The sequence below is a fragment of the Nuphar pumila genome, chromosome 16 (genome assembly GCF_984573655.1).
Source record: "Nuphar pumila chromosome 16, dmNupPumi1.hap1.1, whole genome shotgun sequence".
NCBI lineage: Eukaryota > Viridiplantae > Streptophyta > Magnoliopsida > Nymphaeales > Nymphaeaceae > Nuphar > Nuphar pumila.
In genome coordinates, this window is record NC_143264.1 from 41263066 (window position 1) to 41280924 (window position 17859).

Sequence of the window (17859 nt, forward strand, 5' to 3'; positions counted from 1 at the left end):
CTATCATATTTTAGAAGTAGATGTTGCTTTCACTTATAATTGTTTATTGAGTGTTTGCTTTTTGTTTTTTTTCATTTAGTTAGTTGTGTTTAGCATTAAGTAACTTCATTCTTTCGTTAATAGAGTTAGGATTGCAATTTTAATTAAGTTAGTGCATTTGATGTGTTAGTTAGCTTAGCTCTAATCGTGCCTTGCATTTTTGAATTAATTTTTTGTGTAGTTAGTGAATTGTATTCATTCTCGGTGGTTTAATAGTCATTTAACTGAATTTAGGTCTGTGTTAGTGTGTGAATTGCATTTATAGTGTTTAAGATAGACTTCTCAAGTGAATAGTGAATTTAACTCGAAACCCGATTTTTGCTCTGTCGCACACTCGTTATTGCATGAGCAAAATTTTCGAGTTTTCTAAAAATTCATTTTCTATTCACTTTATTGGTGTGTTAACTGTCTACAGACCAAATTTCAGCTCAATCCGAGTTGGTTTGGTTTGGTTTTTAAGCGTTTTGTGAAAACAGTTTTTTCGGGTTTTCAAATTTCGGGACCTGCGATATCCAGATTTTCCCTGGTTTTGAAACGCTTATATCTGGAGTTCCAGATATCATTTTTTAATTCTGTAAAAACTGTCAGATTTTTTAATCTGTTAGTTACAGAATAGAATAAATTTCAGGAAATTTGGACTTCGTTTACCCTATCCAACAGTCAGTTTACGAAAAGCTTTCAGAAGTCTATTTTGCACTATTTAGGGGTAAGATTGTAATTTCACTAGTTTAGTCATTTTCGGTCTATTTTCATTAGTCTCTGCATTTTAATTGCTGTATCTGCATCATCCAGCATAGTTAGACTTGGATTATTTAGTTTTATAATTAGTTTGATATTTTATTTGTTATTTTAGTGTTAATTAGGTTTTGCTTGTGTTAAATTCTTCAGAATTAGGTTTAGTTTAAGTTTTAGTTATTTTCATTGAATGATTTACTAACTTTGCATTTTCCTATGTTATTAGATTGAAAAGCATATTAAATATTCCAGGAGATTCTTGTCCAAGTGCGAAAAACTTGAGAAGAAGCGAAAAGACAGAAATACCCTTGGTGTGCAACAGAAGATTGAAGTGCTTTTCTGATTAGTTGTAGTGTTAATTTGTAATTGTGTTAGCAGTGTAATTGTTGACTGGTATTTGTGATTAATAAATTAAATTTCTTAGAAATAATTGAGTAATTCTCGTTCCCTGTAGATTCGACCCGTGCTTGCCACTTTGTGGAAAGTCGGTTATTTACTTTTGGTTGACGATTTTCCAAAGATTTTATTGAAAAAACTATTTTTTAAAAAGAGCATTCATAAAAATTCAACCAAAGGTGTGGCTGAAAAAATGACATGAAAAGTAATGGGGAAAAGGTGAAGTTGCCAGCTCGGATGGCCAGCCCATGCTTGGGACCCACACAACTGCCAACATAGATTGTGGGCTGAGAATGTTTTCACAAGAGAGGAGGTGTGACTGAAAAATGACATGGAAAGTGGCAGGGGAAAGAATGTTTTCATATGTTGTTGCTTGTTTCATTCTAAAGTGAGAAAGGACTGACCTGTCCTACCAGCTCAGCCTTTTCTCACTTTATAGGAAAGAGACAAACAAGCCCTCCTCCATGCCAGTGACTGTGTGGGCCCCAAGCATGGGAGAGGTGCCCTTTCCCATCCCAACTCATGAGAACGGCCCTAACCAGTATAACCTGATGTAGTGCCGTTATGCAGAGCAGCAATGTGAAACTCGTTGAAGTTGGGTCATAGGTGGATCTACATCCGTATTTGACCAAATGGCCAGCTAATGAGGTCTTGGTTTCACACCCAACCAGCCTGGATGCTGTCATAGTAGGGACCCTCAAATACCCAATAGTATCTTCTTCATCTTAACTAAAGCTGTAAAAGTAGCAATAGGACCTTGGGATGGAAATGCCTAAATATATCCAAATAAAACATGGTTGATAAAATGGGATATTAGGAGGGTTGGATGCCATTTTTGCTACTACCATAGCTTTGGATCTTTTTTTCTGCCCTTTTTGACAGGCAAGTATGTTGGGAAGATATAACCCGAGACTCCTTGGTTATGATATTGCAACTTTCCACCTAGCTATCTCATTCTAAAAAATACTTTCTACCTTCTGCAATTTCTGGTATTTGACCACTGCTCTTTAAAATTGTTTGGTAGTGGGTTAAGAGGCGAGAAAAGTAGTATCTTTGAAACCACCAAGGCAAATTATTCATTTAGTTAGAGGGAAAAAATTATAAATTTATCATTAATCAAACGTTTGTAACTTGAAAAACTGGGTGGAGATTAACTTGTCTCCTATTTGAGCAATTGCTCAAAAGGTCAGGCGTTTGCTTGAGGTTTTTTATACTATAAGCTGTTAAAATGTAAAACAACTATAAGTTAGGCTGCAATATGTAAACTATAATAAAATTTTATCTTGGTAAATATAAATTGCCTTTTTTCAGTACAAACATCAAGGCAAATGGAAATTCCAACTTTTGAGTACATCCCATAAAACATCTGTTATTTTGGTTAGCTTTTTATGCTTTCTCTAGCATAGTAGCTTCAAATGCCCAATGCTCATGATGCCACCGCTCATCTGATAGGAATGACTTGCGAACGTGATCAAGCTGAAGAGATGTCATGAATTCAAAACTCATGGGTGCATGCATGTGTTTGGTGTGCCCCTTGGTGCCGAAGGGTACCTGGGGATTTTACACCAATGCCGGCCCTAAGCGATTGAGTGATGTGGTTTTCCTGGGTTATCCCAAAAATTTAAAAGAAAAAACCTCATTTGTGCCTTTTCACCATGTTCATACACCGTGACTCCTTTCAATTTTAAAACATTACGTGCCACCATTACAACCTTTAACAAATTTATGTCACCTTTCATTTTAATTAAGAAACAAATATTTATCATCTTGTTTTGGCCTGAGCAAATTCCCCCTGCTTATTGGGGACACTACCCCTTGGCTTGAAGCCCACTCCGCATCAGCATGTCTTGCAGCAGCTCAGCTCTTTCGATCCACAGGCCTGAGGCATTCGAACGCTCCCTAAGGGCACATTTGGAAGCAAGAAAATGGTAAGAAAAATGCAAGTAGAAAATAAACAAATGACAACTTTTTCAACCATTCCAAACGACAGAATTTTTTAAAAGAGTTTTTTCTAAGAAATGTGATTTTTGATATGAAAAATTTCTCCACCTGAGAGGATGGAGGAATTTTTTTATTAAACAATTCTTTTTGATTAGGGCAATCATTCACCCATAACACATCTCATCTCATGGGCTGCCACAAGAAGAGCTTATTACATCTCTCTCTCTCTCTCTCTCTCTCTGGGCTGATCCTCCCACCCACCACCATTTTCAGGTCTCTCTCTCTAAGAGGGGGCTGATCAACCCCATCTCCCTCTCATTTTTTCTCACATTTTTCATTTCGTTTTTCTCATGCTATACAAACAAGTGAAAAAATTTCATTTAGAAAGGTTATCATATCAAAACTTCTCATAGGCAATTTTTTTTGTGTGAAAAATTTTCTTGCTTTCAAATGTGTAAATTCAAGTCCGTTGGATGGATCTGAGGACCTCTCATCCGATGGGAAAGGGTCCGAGTAGTGATGTCGATAGATCAAATATATCTGATAGTTGAATTTGGTTAAGAAAACTGAATTTGATTAGTAATCGGACTCTAATTTGGTTTAGGATTACATAATTGAATCTGAAAGATATTTGATTTTGATTGATTACATGTATATTTTCAAATTTGGTATTAACTTTCTTCACTTCCAAATCTGGATCGAAATACGAGTATGATTAGTTGGATTTAGTATTGGCTACATCTGACCTGAATCCAAACAATTTACAACCCTAATCGAATGAGAGATACGAGCCCCAGTTTAAGATCCCTGATATAAAACTCAGGCATTTGAAGTGCCTCAAACCTCGACATTGAGCCCGCACTGCATCAGCTAGCCTCATGCCAGCTCAAATATGAGGTCTGAGGTGTTCAAACACCCGCTAAAAGATTTAGATATGAAAAATGACCGTACTATAGAGAAACAATGATGTGTTTCACAAAAAACCTTGGAAGTTTTTAAAATCCACACAATGTCCAAAATCAAATATGTTTGGCTTTAAAAGGACCATTTTAACCTTCGCATAGTAGACCTTTTGAGGTTCACACAATATATTGGTCTACTCATCAGCTATTGCAAATACTTAAATGTTGATTCACAAATTTTTTTGTGGACCTCACTAAGTTTTCATAACCAAATTTTGTGAACCTCTTGTTAAATTGAAACCTCAAAACGTCGCAAATATTGTATTAAATTTGCATATATAACATGAAATTCGTGAGATATAGTGCAAACCTCATGTTAATATATTGTAGCTTCCCAAATATTCTACTAAATTCATATACATAGTATGAAGTTCACATACCCGTATCTTCAAACTTTCTAGTCGAGATCTGTGCACATTTTTCGCATGCAAATTTTCTTACATTTGCATGTTTGCTGAATTATATATAAAAACATTTTTGTTCAATTTTTTTTTCTTGTTTATTTTTTGAGCCTTTTCCTTTAGAACCCTTAGAAAATTTTCTCTCTCCTTGTAGCGATTCTCTTAAAATTGCAGTGATTCCCATGAAAAATTTTTGTTGCATTTTTATGATGTTTTAGTATCCTTTGCATCGACTTGTCAGGCTAGGTTGAAAGGTGAGCATTTAATAGTCTCATGAGTATTTGTGTTTAGTTGTTGTTGTGGATGTTTTTTGTATATTTTCTTGTATTTTATTTAATATTTTCTACCAAATTTATCATTTAGGGTTTACTATGTTTAGGTTATATATATATATATATTATGTTGTAGATGATTTATGTTTGTTTGCTTGTCCTTAGTTAATATACAATGTTTTTATGTTGGTGTACTGAGGGCTAAGGTTTACTGTACACAAGCAATAAATAAGGGTTTTCAGAGTGATTGTTGTAGGTAGTTATGTTAATTCAATGTATGTAGTTATATGGATGGTCTTTTGTCACATGCTATTTAGATAAATGATATGTTGTGTGGTTATTATAGGCAGTTAGTGATGACCTCTGAAAGGGTTAGAGTACACTAGCATAACACTGATCACCCAACATGAGGATCTATAGTGGTCTCCAGAAATAATATAACTATAAAGAAATTATGGCTTTGATGTCTCGAAAACCAGATATATGAAAGAGTTAATGATCCTTTGATATAGTTTTTTTTTTTAACCTAGATAGCCAACATATATTGATGGATCTGTTGGATGATGATGATATAAAATCAATGTTATTTAGTGGTGATTTTTACTTAGTTGCTCGCAAAGCTAAAAAGAAGTTATTGCTTATAAATAAAATAATGAGAATCCTCTGGAGAATGTCCATCTATCTCAGTCACCATCGAACGAGCTTAGTCCTTTGGCAAAAATCTAACTGTCTCAAACAGTAAACGATATCGATATCTCAAACATTGAGCCCAGGCATGTGGAGGGCATGCAGTTGGCTGAACCGATTAGGGTTATAGATTTTCGACATGCAGACAATGAAGAACTTACATGAACAATTGATGTTGTGCCATGTAGGCAATTCAGTGCCAGTGATATTGGTCGCAGTAATGTAGATGACTTTCAGCCTTCCAAGGTAGATAAAAAAGCTAGGTATAAGTTGTTAGACTTTGTAATTTATGCTTGAGATGTAGATGTGATGATGAATGTTATATTTTTATGGTTAATCTTGAAAGTTAAAAAATGGAGGAATGTTACATGCATGAAATAAAAAAAAGTGATAAATATGATAGATTTTGATTTAGTTTATGCAATAGAACGATCAATTAGTGGTAGCAGTGATGGTGTATACAATAGATAATCAGATGATATCGATAATGAAACGATAAGAGAAGATCATGACACTGATGATACTAGACAAATAATAATGATTGAAAATATTGCACAAATGACAATTAGGAAGTCGAATCTTTGGTATCATTCTATAAGTTATATGAGCATTTATTGGGCAGTAGAACTATTTTTTATTTTTACACTAATGAGACATGGTTGGACACGTTCTCGTTTAATGGATTTTCATACAATCAAAAGCAATTGAAAATCATCGAAGCGGAGGTATCTCAGTTGTATGATGAGTTATGTAACAAAAAATTTAATGATTGTATATATTTATAGTGGCTAACAACTGAATCAAATGATAGAGAAATTTATTTGGCAAGCGATTTAATGACCTTCAGCATTGTCATGAGTTTTTGAACGATCATGTGACTAGGAATAACTATAAAGCAAAATTCATGAAGAGTTACAAAACCAGTCATGATCGTATGCAAGAAAAATAATTTGTAGACTTGACCTTAGAAGATCCATTCTACAAAGGTGCACAAAACAATGTTCTTTTAAGTGAAGAAGTATGAAAGCAAGCATACATGTAAGACCCACAAATTTTCTGAGAAAATTATTCAAATTATGGTGGAATTTCAAAGTATATATATATATAAGCCTATGCATACGTATATACATAGGTGTATGTATGTGTATATAACCGCATATATATATATATATTCATTAGAATCGAACCATCAAGATTTTTTTTAAAAAAAGGGGCTTAAACCCATTTTATTATAAAATTGTACTTTGAATGTGATTTCAGAGAATTTTTAGGTTTTATTAGAAATTAGGAAGGATGTTTTTAAAGACCAAAGCATGGTTTAAAAAGAGGTTTTGGAAATGAGCCAAAATAAAATAGCAAAGTTCAAAAGAGGTTTTTTGAAAAGAGCCAAAACAAAATTTAATAAAGTTAAAAAGTGGTTTTCAGAATTTTTGGAGAAGTTGGCACAAGGCCAACGTCATGCCTAGGAGCATGGGCGCACTCTAGAGTGCAGCCCACGCTACTTTGAAAAGACTAAAAAAAAAACAATAAAAAAAGAAGTCAAAAGCCCTAAAACCCGCCCAAAAAGAGGAGGGCAATGGCATTTTTGAAAGAAGTTTCAAATTTCAAACCAAAAGGGGTGCATGAACATGCTGCACCATCCATCTTCCCCTCTTAATCTCAGTCGTCCCTTTCATAAACTCTAACTATTAAAAGTTTTGAGAAAGGGGAAGAGAGAGAAACTAGCCATTTTGGCCTCTCTCTCTTCTCTTCTCTTCTCTCTCCCACCGACTGTGCGTGGAGGCTTGAGGGAGCACCTTCCTCCTTCTTCCTTGAGCTCTTGTGTAGGGCGAGGTACCATGTAGGGACTTCCCCCTACACTTCCAGCCAAGAGAAGATCTCATCCTTTCGGTTCTCCTCTTCACGCAAAGGTGAGTTTATCTTCTCCACATTTGGCGTTTTCGTTTCTTTTCTTCTTTCTTTTGGGAAAGCATGTTGTGCAAACACCATGAAGCCATATACCTCTCTTGCATTCGATGAAATGCAAGGGGTTTTGACGGATTAGTTGAACATTGTGCATTTTTGCATTAGCATGTTGTTTTTCATTTTTGTGCACACACGATGCTGCGATTTTGTTTTCGCTTCTTATGGTTTCCTTGTTGTGGCTGGGTTTCCAAGGCTTCTTCATGGTTGTGTGGAGCCCCAGCTTGAGGGGTAGAACAGGCTAGGTGGCTGGAACGCATCCTTGCGCTGGAAGCAAGGGACTGTTGTTCCAGCAACCCCACCTTCTTTGTTTTTCGCTGGGTGGCAGCCGACTGGGAGGGGTGGAGGCTGCACCTCCTCTTTCCTTCCTTTTCCCCTTCCACCACGGTTGCAGACCATTTCTGGACAGTATGGGGTTCAAACCAAGGTCTGAACCACTCGGTTCAGACCTGGTCTGGTTCTAGCAGGTGACCCAGACCGACCACACTCGGGTCAGCCCGACCCCCCCTCTCCCTCTCCCCTTTTCCTTTTTGCCACCTCTTCTTCTTTTCTTTTGAGTGCAGCAGCGCCTGACTGCATGCCAGGTGGGTGCTTGGGTCTAGCCAGCATCCTGTGTAGGTGTTGTGTTCGGGTCCCTAGCACTCAGACCATCTCCTCCCTACCACTACAGCAACCACAGTGTACCGGGCACCCTGCTGTAGCCATGGCAGGCAGGGTGGTCCAACCAGCACGGCACCATCCTGTGCACCTTGTGTGTCAGGCTGCATGCCGGGCTGACAACATCACCCCTGGTCCGAGCCACTCTGGCTCAGACCAGGGTGTGGTCATTTTTAGACTAGAGTAGGTCTGGTCTCACCTGGACCAGACCTAGCAGCACCCGGTCTCAAGCTTGGGGCACCCGGACAGTCATTGTCTAGGGCAATCTCTTGCAGGCAGCAAGGCAGCACTGCGCTTGTCCTGCACCTGCACCCTTTTTCCATTTCGACTGGCGGCCTGTCGGGCTGCTACTGCACAGCCTACAGCAGGCCTAGTCCCTTACATTGGGAAAACTTCCTGGACTGTAAGTGAGGCTGCAGCCTCTACCGTTGCGGGTCAGCCTTGGGCAACACCACTCTGCAGCTCTGCGGACTGCGAACGCAGACTACTTTTGGCTCCCATTTGCTGTTGTTATGGCAACATGTCGCTTGCGTTCTGTGGCAGTCGAATGTTGCTCCATTTTTCCAAGTTTTGGCAATAGGTTTGGAGGCTTTTGTTTCACGCCTGAACGTTGTATGTGCAAGGCACTTTCGTTGGCTTTTTGTTTTTGGCGCTTGTTACGACACGAACCAACTCATAGAATGAATGATTTTCGCAAATTTTGGCGGCATAAATTTCCATCTACCATGGCTGCGACATGTGATCCCTTGCATCAATACTAGCATAGGTATGTTGAAGCACAATTGCCACTATTCAAATCCTCGCAAAGAATAGCGTGCCAAAGTAATTCTCGTAAATAGTTTACGCAATGTTATCGCACATCACTCGCACATCATGACACGTGCATGAGAATCATTCGTTAAATCACGTACGAATGATGGCAAAATGTGTTGCGAGTATACAAACTGCCTTTGTACTCAATGGCAACAAATGCAATACAAAAAGGCATGTGATGTGACGTGAAATAGTAAACGCTTATTTGGTCATAATTGCAAAATAATATGTAATAATGAGTAGTTGTCTTATGTATCAATTGTTGTCGCCCAATTGCACTCCTCACTTGCACATCATGACACGTGTGTGATAATCTTTCGTTAAAATGCGTAAGAGTGATGGCGAAGTGAAAAGAGTGTGTTGCGATTATGCGAATCGCCCTTGCACTTAATGATGTCAAATACGATGCAAAAAGACATGGGATGTAATGTGCAATTGCAAATGCTTGTTTTGTCGTAATTGCAAATAATACACGAAAATGTGTAGTTGGCTTACATATCGAATATTATTGCCTACTTACGCTTCGCACTTGCACATGTTGACACAAATGCAATATGAAATGTATGTGACATGCGTAGTTAATGCGATTTTAGCATGTGTGTGAAATTAATCGAAACATTCACACACTTTGGAACATCATGTAAATGAACTAAAATGTGTTGAATTAAGCTAGTTTGTATATCAAGTGTCTTATTCTGCAAAAAGTTCCTATTATGCAATAGATGTTTAATGGAATTGCGTGCATTTATAGTTGACACCTAATGCACACTTGACACTTGGTTTGTTCTGAATGGCAAGGGGACATAGATATCACAGTAGGGTTATGACACTTGTTTTGCATATTTGGATGCTTGTTTGAAACTTCGTGGTGAGTTATGTTGGGCATTGGGCCCTGTTCGTGAGTAGAGCTCACTTGTGCTTGTTGTGTCATAAACCCCTAAATAATGAATGTGTGATGGTCACCTTCACAGGCGATGAGCTCTTTTGAGGCCGTGTGAGGCTAGAGCACGTGAATGAGCAGGGTAGACCTTGAGTGTTGTTCGTGTTGCTCTGCAGGAAACACAAGGTAGGATGGGCTTAAGTACCTCGAAATAAGAGAAAGTTTACTAACTGAAGCCCTAATAAGATAAACCGCCCTATTACCCATTCACAAAACGATTCACCTTGGAGAGGGTGGATGGTACAACCCTGAGTGACCGATCGATTTTACAACACATTTTAAGGAGCAAAGGCGTCCTTTGGCCTCCAGTCACTCAGAGTTAGGGAGGTCGAGGTGACCTATTAAGGTGCCTCAGCTACTGCAGTAGTGTGGATTGCAATCCGTCACCTATGCGAGGTTTTCTCTCGACTACGAGCCGCCCGCATGAGGTTTACTCGGTCTGTAGGTACTTCGGTTATCACATAACATAGAATAATAAACGTCAGCGGTATTTTTCACAGAATGTGATGTTTCTTTGCGTAACCGAAGGAGTAATCAAGACAGAATAATTAACTAACTTGCTAACTACTGATGTATGAATTAATGCTTATGTCGTAGTTCAATTCTTAGTTGTTTAAATGCTTAAATTCCTTGTCTTGCTTATCATTCATTACTTGTTATTGTTGCACTTAATTGATTATTTCAAATGTTTCTAACTATTCCATCATGCTAAAGTTACGTATGTCGTTATGCTAGTTATCCTTGTTGATATCTACATCCATGTCATTATTGCTTTGTTTTTTTAAATGTATGGTTGAAGATATCACCTCACCAACTCGCAAGAGTACTGACCCTGTTTCATGGGGATACAGGTGATGACTGCTAGGGTGCTATCGCGATGACTGCACAGCAGAGGCTTGGGACCCACACTTTGAACCTATGCATTCTTGGCAGTTGGTTTGAGAAATCCTCAATTTTGGTTTTGGAGAGACCCTTTTATAAATGAGTTGATGTATATCCTTGGTCTCATTTTGTAAATCAAATGTGGAATGAAATGTTTCTTTTTGTTGTGCACTCTGTAACTCACTCAAATTTTCCAACTGATTTCTCTTATGGTTTTTTCGCTTGCATAATGTTTTAAAAAAGAAATTCTCTAAAAATCTAAGGATTTTACAAGTTAGGATTTTGGGGCGTTACAATACATGTGGTTGATCATTGAACAACCTTATAGTGGAAAAAGTATATTTCAAGTTGATTTCAGGTGTTATTCACAAACGCATGAACAATGACTCAAAGATGATTCCAAGAAAAATTATAAATGACATCAACCACAAGGAAAGTATAAAGATTACTTACAAACAAGCATGGCGTGAATGAGAATGAACAAGGGAGGCACTATATGGTTTATTTGAAAAGTCCTTCAGGATGCTTCTTGCCTATTTAGATCATTTGATGAAGGCTAACCTGTAAAACCCACGAATTTTCAATATTATACGAGAAAAAACAGTGAATTTAAGGCTAAAATATTATTTGAAATTAAGATAAAAATTAAATTATAATTCGAGCATTAATTAGAATTCAGAATAAATTTCAAGTTGAGAATTTATTCTGAATCAGGGTTTTAATTTTTAATCGGATTTAAGTTGAACTTAAATGAAATCAAATTTGAATTTCAATATTAGCCTAATTTTGAATTTAATGCATATTTGATTTTGGAGTCTCATTGGATTTCACTTTCAATTTCTAGAGTTTTATCAAATTTGGATTTTGATTTGGAAAATTGAATTCAAATCATATTTGGATTTCAATTCGGATTTAATAAATATGTCTCAAATATTATAATTAGATTTGAGTTTGATTTGAATCTAAATCAAGACTTAATTGAATGTTAATTCAAGTTTGAAATATACAATAATTTGAATTTTTGTTGAAATTGAATTTAAAATTTTAAATTAAATTTAGATGTAATACTTGTGATTCTTTAGAATATTTTTAATGAATAAAATAATAATTAATAAATATTTTTATTAAAAAAATATAAAAATATATAAATTAGCCTAAGATGAATAATAAAAAATATCTTATAAAAAATTAAAGTTGATACAAATTGATTTTAGTGAAATTCGCATTCACTATAGGATTTATAAAAAAGATGAAATTTAATAAAACAATTGGTAAATTTTATCAAAATAAAGTCAAATATGATTTCAGATGAACTTATGATAATTTGATATGTATGTAATATAATTTCAATAAATTTTAATTTAGTTTCATAAGTTTGAAATTCAATTTAAAAAACATAAAATAAAATATATTCAAAATGACAATAGGTTATGTCGACCTTAGTAGAAATCATTTTTGAAATGCATTTTTTGAAAAGAATTTAAATAAGCTATACAAAAAACATGGTTTAAAAGAATTTTATGTGCATTTGAAAATAATTTGATTTGGATTTAGAGGCATTTCATTTAAACTTAAAATGTAGTTTTAAAAGAATTGAAATCCAAAATACTAAATTTAATTAATTAGAAAATAATTAAGTGGAATGAAAAATGTGATTCAACTAATTTTAATAAAGTTGTAGGAGTCCATAGGTAGGTCGGCCCATCCTATGTGGCACTTCCTTTTCAACTTAAAAAAGATAAAATGAAACTTAAACTTTAAAAGCATAAGCTATTTAAAAGTTACTAAAAATCAAAACCAAAAGTCTAAACTAAAGTCAAAACTCACCTAATTACTTAGGTAAGCCACCCAAGAGGGGGGGGGGGGGGCGTCCCATCCTAGATTTTTCTAGGATGGAAAGGGTGGAAATTTGGAGAGGTGGATAGAAGGATTGAGAATAGGAAAGAATGAAAGAAAAATATATGTATAAACGAAAAAAAAATCAATTGGTTTGACATGGTCAAACTTGCTTGTCAAGCAAACAAGTTTGACAACCTATGCAATATAGAAAGGTTGTAAACCCCAAGGGAGGGTGTCGACCAGCCCATATACTATACTAAAATATAGTATATCATATATATAGTATAGGTTATAAAAGTAATAGATAATAACTAAAGGCACGTAATATAAAAAAAAACATAACAAGTCAATGGCTTGCCAAACAAGCAAGCCATGTTTTGAAAATTAGTAAGCCAAGGGGGGGGGGCATCCCATGCTTATGGGCCACATAGGCTTACTTGACCTCATACAATATATACATATAGTATGTTATACATATGGTTAATGTAACTATATAATATAAGTTATAAAGTATTATATATATAGTACATAAGCATTAGAGAAAAAAATGGAAACATAGGCTAGAAGTTATGAGATTTGAAAAGATATAATAGAGGAGAAAAAAAATACTAAAGGGGCTAGGAGGGGCGCATGCCCTCCCCTATTTGATTTTTAGGGTCTCTTCTTCTCTCTCTCTTTCTCTCTCTCTCATTCTCTCCCTCTTTTCTCTCTTTTTCCCTCTTCTTCCTCTTTGAGTTTTTTTTTCTCCTTCATTAAACAAGGGGATTCAGACCCCACATTCAACCTAGGCTGAAAATAGGGTTGCAGCCACCATAAAAAAAGAAAGAAGGTGAATCGAGTAGAGAAAATCCAGGTTTTTTGACTAGAAGAGGTGTTTTTTCAAAAGAGGTAGGAGGTTTTATTCTCTACACGTAAATCAAAACTCATAGGCACGAGTTATTCTGATTTATAATAAGAATAAACCCTGTACCAACCCCCCCTATACATGGAATTGGTGTTGGGTTTGTTAAAAATTTTAATAGAGGGGGTTTTCGAAAACCCCTCTCCAAAATCATTTTTATCAAAATTGGGTTTTCGAATTCGATTCAAGTTATTGTTAAAGAAAGAACTTTTGTAAAAATCCAAATTTGATTTAATTAAAGAGGGTTGATTATGATTTCTCCTAGAAGAAATCAATTCCACCCCTAAAGTAGTCGAATTACTGAAATTAAAAAATGAATAGATACTATGGAATGCATGTTGTGGTTTGTTAGAAATAAAAATCATGTTTTCTTGAAATTAAGGTAATGTTTATCAAGTTCTTGCAAAGTTTTTAATTAGAAATTATAGTTAATGTTCATGTACATGTACTGTAGTACTTAACATATTTTTTGTTAGTTTTGTCATGAAAAAATATGTATTATTATGTGTGATATTGCAAAAATACTGAAACTATTTCTAAGGAAATAGGGTTCAGAGAGACGGATCAGTTTTTTGACTTAATAGCTGCAAAAATGAGATTTGTCTATGGTAGATTATTTGAAATTAATGTGATGTTATTTTAGAAGCTTTATATAATATGTTCATGTAAATTTTTTTTGAAAATATAAATTCAGGTGGCCTGTTTTGGCCCACCCAAATGCATATTTCTCATTAATACGTATTTCTGAATGACACCTGGCCGATAAATCATTTGTATCTCCCTCATCCGGAGAAGTTTTTATGAATGGTTTATTACGTTAGAAAGCTAACAACATTTCATAACTTATGTAAAATTTTGAGTTATGTTCTCAGAATGAGCATTGAACAGTGATAGTCAGAACAGAAAAGTGTAGGTGTTCACTAAACCGATCGTATCTTCCTTGTCCAGAGAATTTTTTTATGAACAATTTGTGGCATCGAAAAGTTGACAAAATTATCTGTCATCTGTAAAAAATTTAGCTATGTTCGATGAATGAAAAATATTTTGTGACCTCTATAATGTTAGACAAAATTAAATTTTTACAAGTTTTAAATTGGTTCAAGACCCGGTTAGCATATGCATGCAAATTCTATGCATTTTCGTGTGTGTTTTTGCGAGTGCATACTGTATAGTTTATGGACTATGAAAAATCAGTATTCTACAAGAAACTAAGTGCCAATCATGTGGCATGCACTGAATAATGTAATGATGTACTAGCTCACCTTCGCGGCCTTTCGCTAATGAATGAGACGAATAGAGTCCGCTTTGAACCAAATGCAATTGTTAATGATTTATGCATGTTGTTTTAATTCGAATGACATGTACATAATGATATAAATGATTGGATGTATTTAGATGTAAAGAAACTCAATGTTTTATGTTGCATATATGTTTAAGTTTGAAATGAAAGAACAACATGTGCAATGATACTGAATTGTATGTTAAAAGTGTGCATCCATGGGCCTTGAAGAGGCCAAATCCCTTAAGTGGATTCTTATGTGAGTGTTGAATGTAAAGTAATTAACTTAAAAGTTTAAATATGTAACACTAAAGATCGATACTTACAAAGAGAAGGTAAATGGTACTAGTCTGGCTTCGTGGGTATCGTAATTGAGTACAAAAAGTTGCTCCTCCCCAGCCACAAAGATAGGAGAACCCTCCACATTAAACTGCAACATGGAGGCACATAATCTCATATTTTCGTGACTAAGGAGGAGAAACCTTCTGAGCTAAAAAATAATATCCACGAAGCCAAACATACTGTTTACTCTCTCCTTGTAAGCATCAATAGTTTAGTGTCACATGGTTAACCTTTTTAATTCATTAAGTCCATGCACTTCACAATACAAATCTAATTAAAGGTTCAGGCCCCTTCCGGGCTCATAGATGCACAATTTCAAATGTCAATCAATAGTCATGCACTGCTGCATATTTTTTTATATTTCAGATTTTAACATTCGTTCATCAATAGGCATTGGTCATATACAATTAGATGCATCCATATACATTCTCATTCAATTTGATAGCAAATTGCAATAAAAGTCAACTTGTGCAACGAGCACCTTATTCAATTCATGCCCCTATTTGGGCACTCAACACCTGCATAAAATTAGTGTTGAAATTGTATTTACAGTTTTAATACATCCTTAGAAACAACACTCAAAAATCATTCACGCATCACATTCATTGTTGTTTCGGTTCGGGACTCGTTGGGCCCCCAAAACTGACCTACTATTACGACTGTCAGAGTATTGTGTATATTCTGAGAATAGAGTTTAGTTTCTAATACAATGTAGGAAATTTTGTTAGCTTTCTAATGCCATAAATCACTCATAAAAAAATTTCAAATGAGGGAGATATGGTGTTTAGTGTTTACTTATACTTTTCTGTTTTGACTGTCATTATTCTGCGCACATTCTGAAAATAAAGTTTAACTTCATAAATTATGTAAAATTTTGTTAGCCTTTCAACATAGTAAACCGTTCATAAAAACTTTTCCAAATGAGGGTGATACAAATGATTTACCAAATGGGTGTCAGGCCGGTTATGCACAATAGCGCAATAGCGAGTAAAGTGCACTCAGGTGAGAAGAAATATGCAAACTGAATCGAGTTTTTCTATTATTTTTCACTATCAGCATGTCATACATGAATAAAAGGAATTCAAACACTAACAATACCAATGTTCTTACAAACAGACCACATTTTCACAGCCATTAAACTGGAAAAATGATCTGTCATCCTAAAAACTATTTTCTCAAAAAAGTTTTTGTTATTTTTAATAATCATATGCATTTATTTTGCACAACAATATTATATATATATATATATATATATAAATTTTTGTTATTGATTGTATATACCACAATGAGAGAAATAATACAAGAATATCAGTTTATTTTACAAAAAATAACTACATAACTCCTTATTGAATCTGAAATCCATTTTTTTTCAATTAAGCCAACACTCACATGATTTTGTACATTTTATTTATTGTTTTTTTTCTAGGGACTGAATCGACCCCCACTATAGAGTTTGATCAATACCCCTTGCTTTACTACCCAACCTAATCCATAGAGGGTTTTCATTTGAAACCCTTCATGCATCGGTTTTGGACTAATCAGCTATGCCCGATTTACCCGTATCCGGCTAAAACACATAAAAAATCTACTTCTTTTAATCTTTTTGCCATTGATCTAAACAAGATTTTTTTTACATATATATGTGTGTATACATATCAGATTTGATATGTATACATAGCCTATGTGTATACAGCCTAAATTCATTACTATTTGCGAAACTGATTCGAGTAGGAATAGAGTTTTAGAAGCGATTTTCAATTCCAAAAACCATTTCTACGCTAAATATGATAGAACGAACGTCGAATCCTCATATGAGAGGTTTGATGCAGGGTTTTACCTATTTAGTATCAAAATAAACTTGTGCGTACGAGTTTTGATCTACGAGTAAAGAATAGAACCCCCTACTTTTTTTGATGAATTAGTGAGCATGAATGCTAGAAAGATCGGTTTGGTAGCACAATCTGCCTCCTCCCTTTCGTATTACAATTGTAGCCCATTGCTCAACCTTGATTAGATGTGTGGTTTAGTCCTTGTTTTGTGAAAGAGGAAAAAATTCAAGAAAGAAGAAGGGAAAAGAAAGAGAGGAGGGAGATAGAGAGGAACGAGAAAGAGAAGAAGGCAAAAAGGCAAATAGGGGGGGAGTGAGCCCCTCCCACTCTTTTATACTCTCTCTCCTACTCTAATCTTTCCCTAAAGGCTGAGATTAAATCTCAACCCTTAAAGGATCTTCTTTCTTTCTTTTTCTTAATTTTTTCTTAAGCCTTCACTTATGTTCATATGTATTATTTCTTTTTTCTACTTAGCTAACTCTAGGTTTAGCCTAGGTACAATCATTCATATGATGTACATTAATGTACATCATATGATATATATAAGCTAATCAAAAGAGGTCCACATGGGCTGTACATCCCCCCTTGTTTAGCCTACTTACCAAATCTCAAAACAAGCAACCATTGCTTGCTTGTTTGGCAAGCAATTGACTTTGCCATATTTTTTTTTATTTATATATATTTTTTCTTTCCTTCTTCCATACTTACCATAACATTTATTTTTCCTCTTTGTTCGTCAGCCCATCCTAGAGAACCTTTTAGGATGGGATCCCCCCCCCCCCGCCGCCTATTGGGAGGGTTTCTGATTCTCATTTTTGGAAACTTTTGACTAGTTTCCCCTATTTATCTTTTTTTGGTAAGTTTTAAAATATCTGGTTTTCTTTTTAAAACTTTAAGAACGACATTTTTAACTTCATGTGCCATATAAAATGAGGTACCACATAGGTTGGGCCCCATAAGGGATGCCTTACCTGTGGACCTC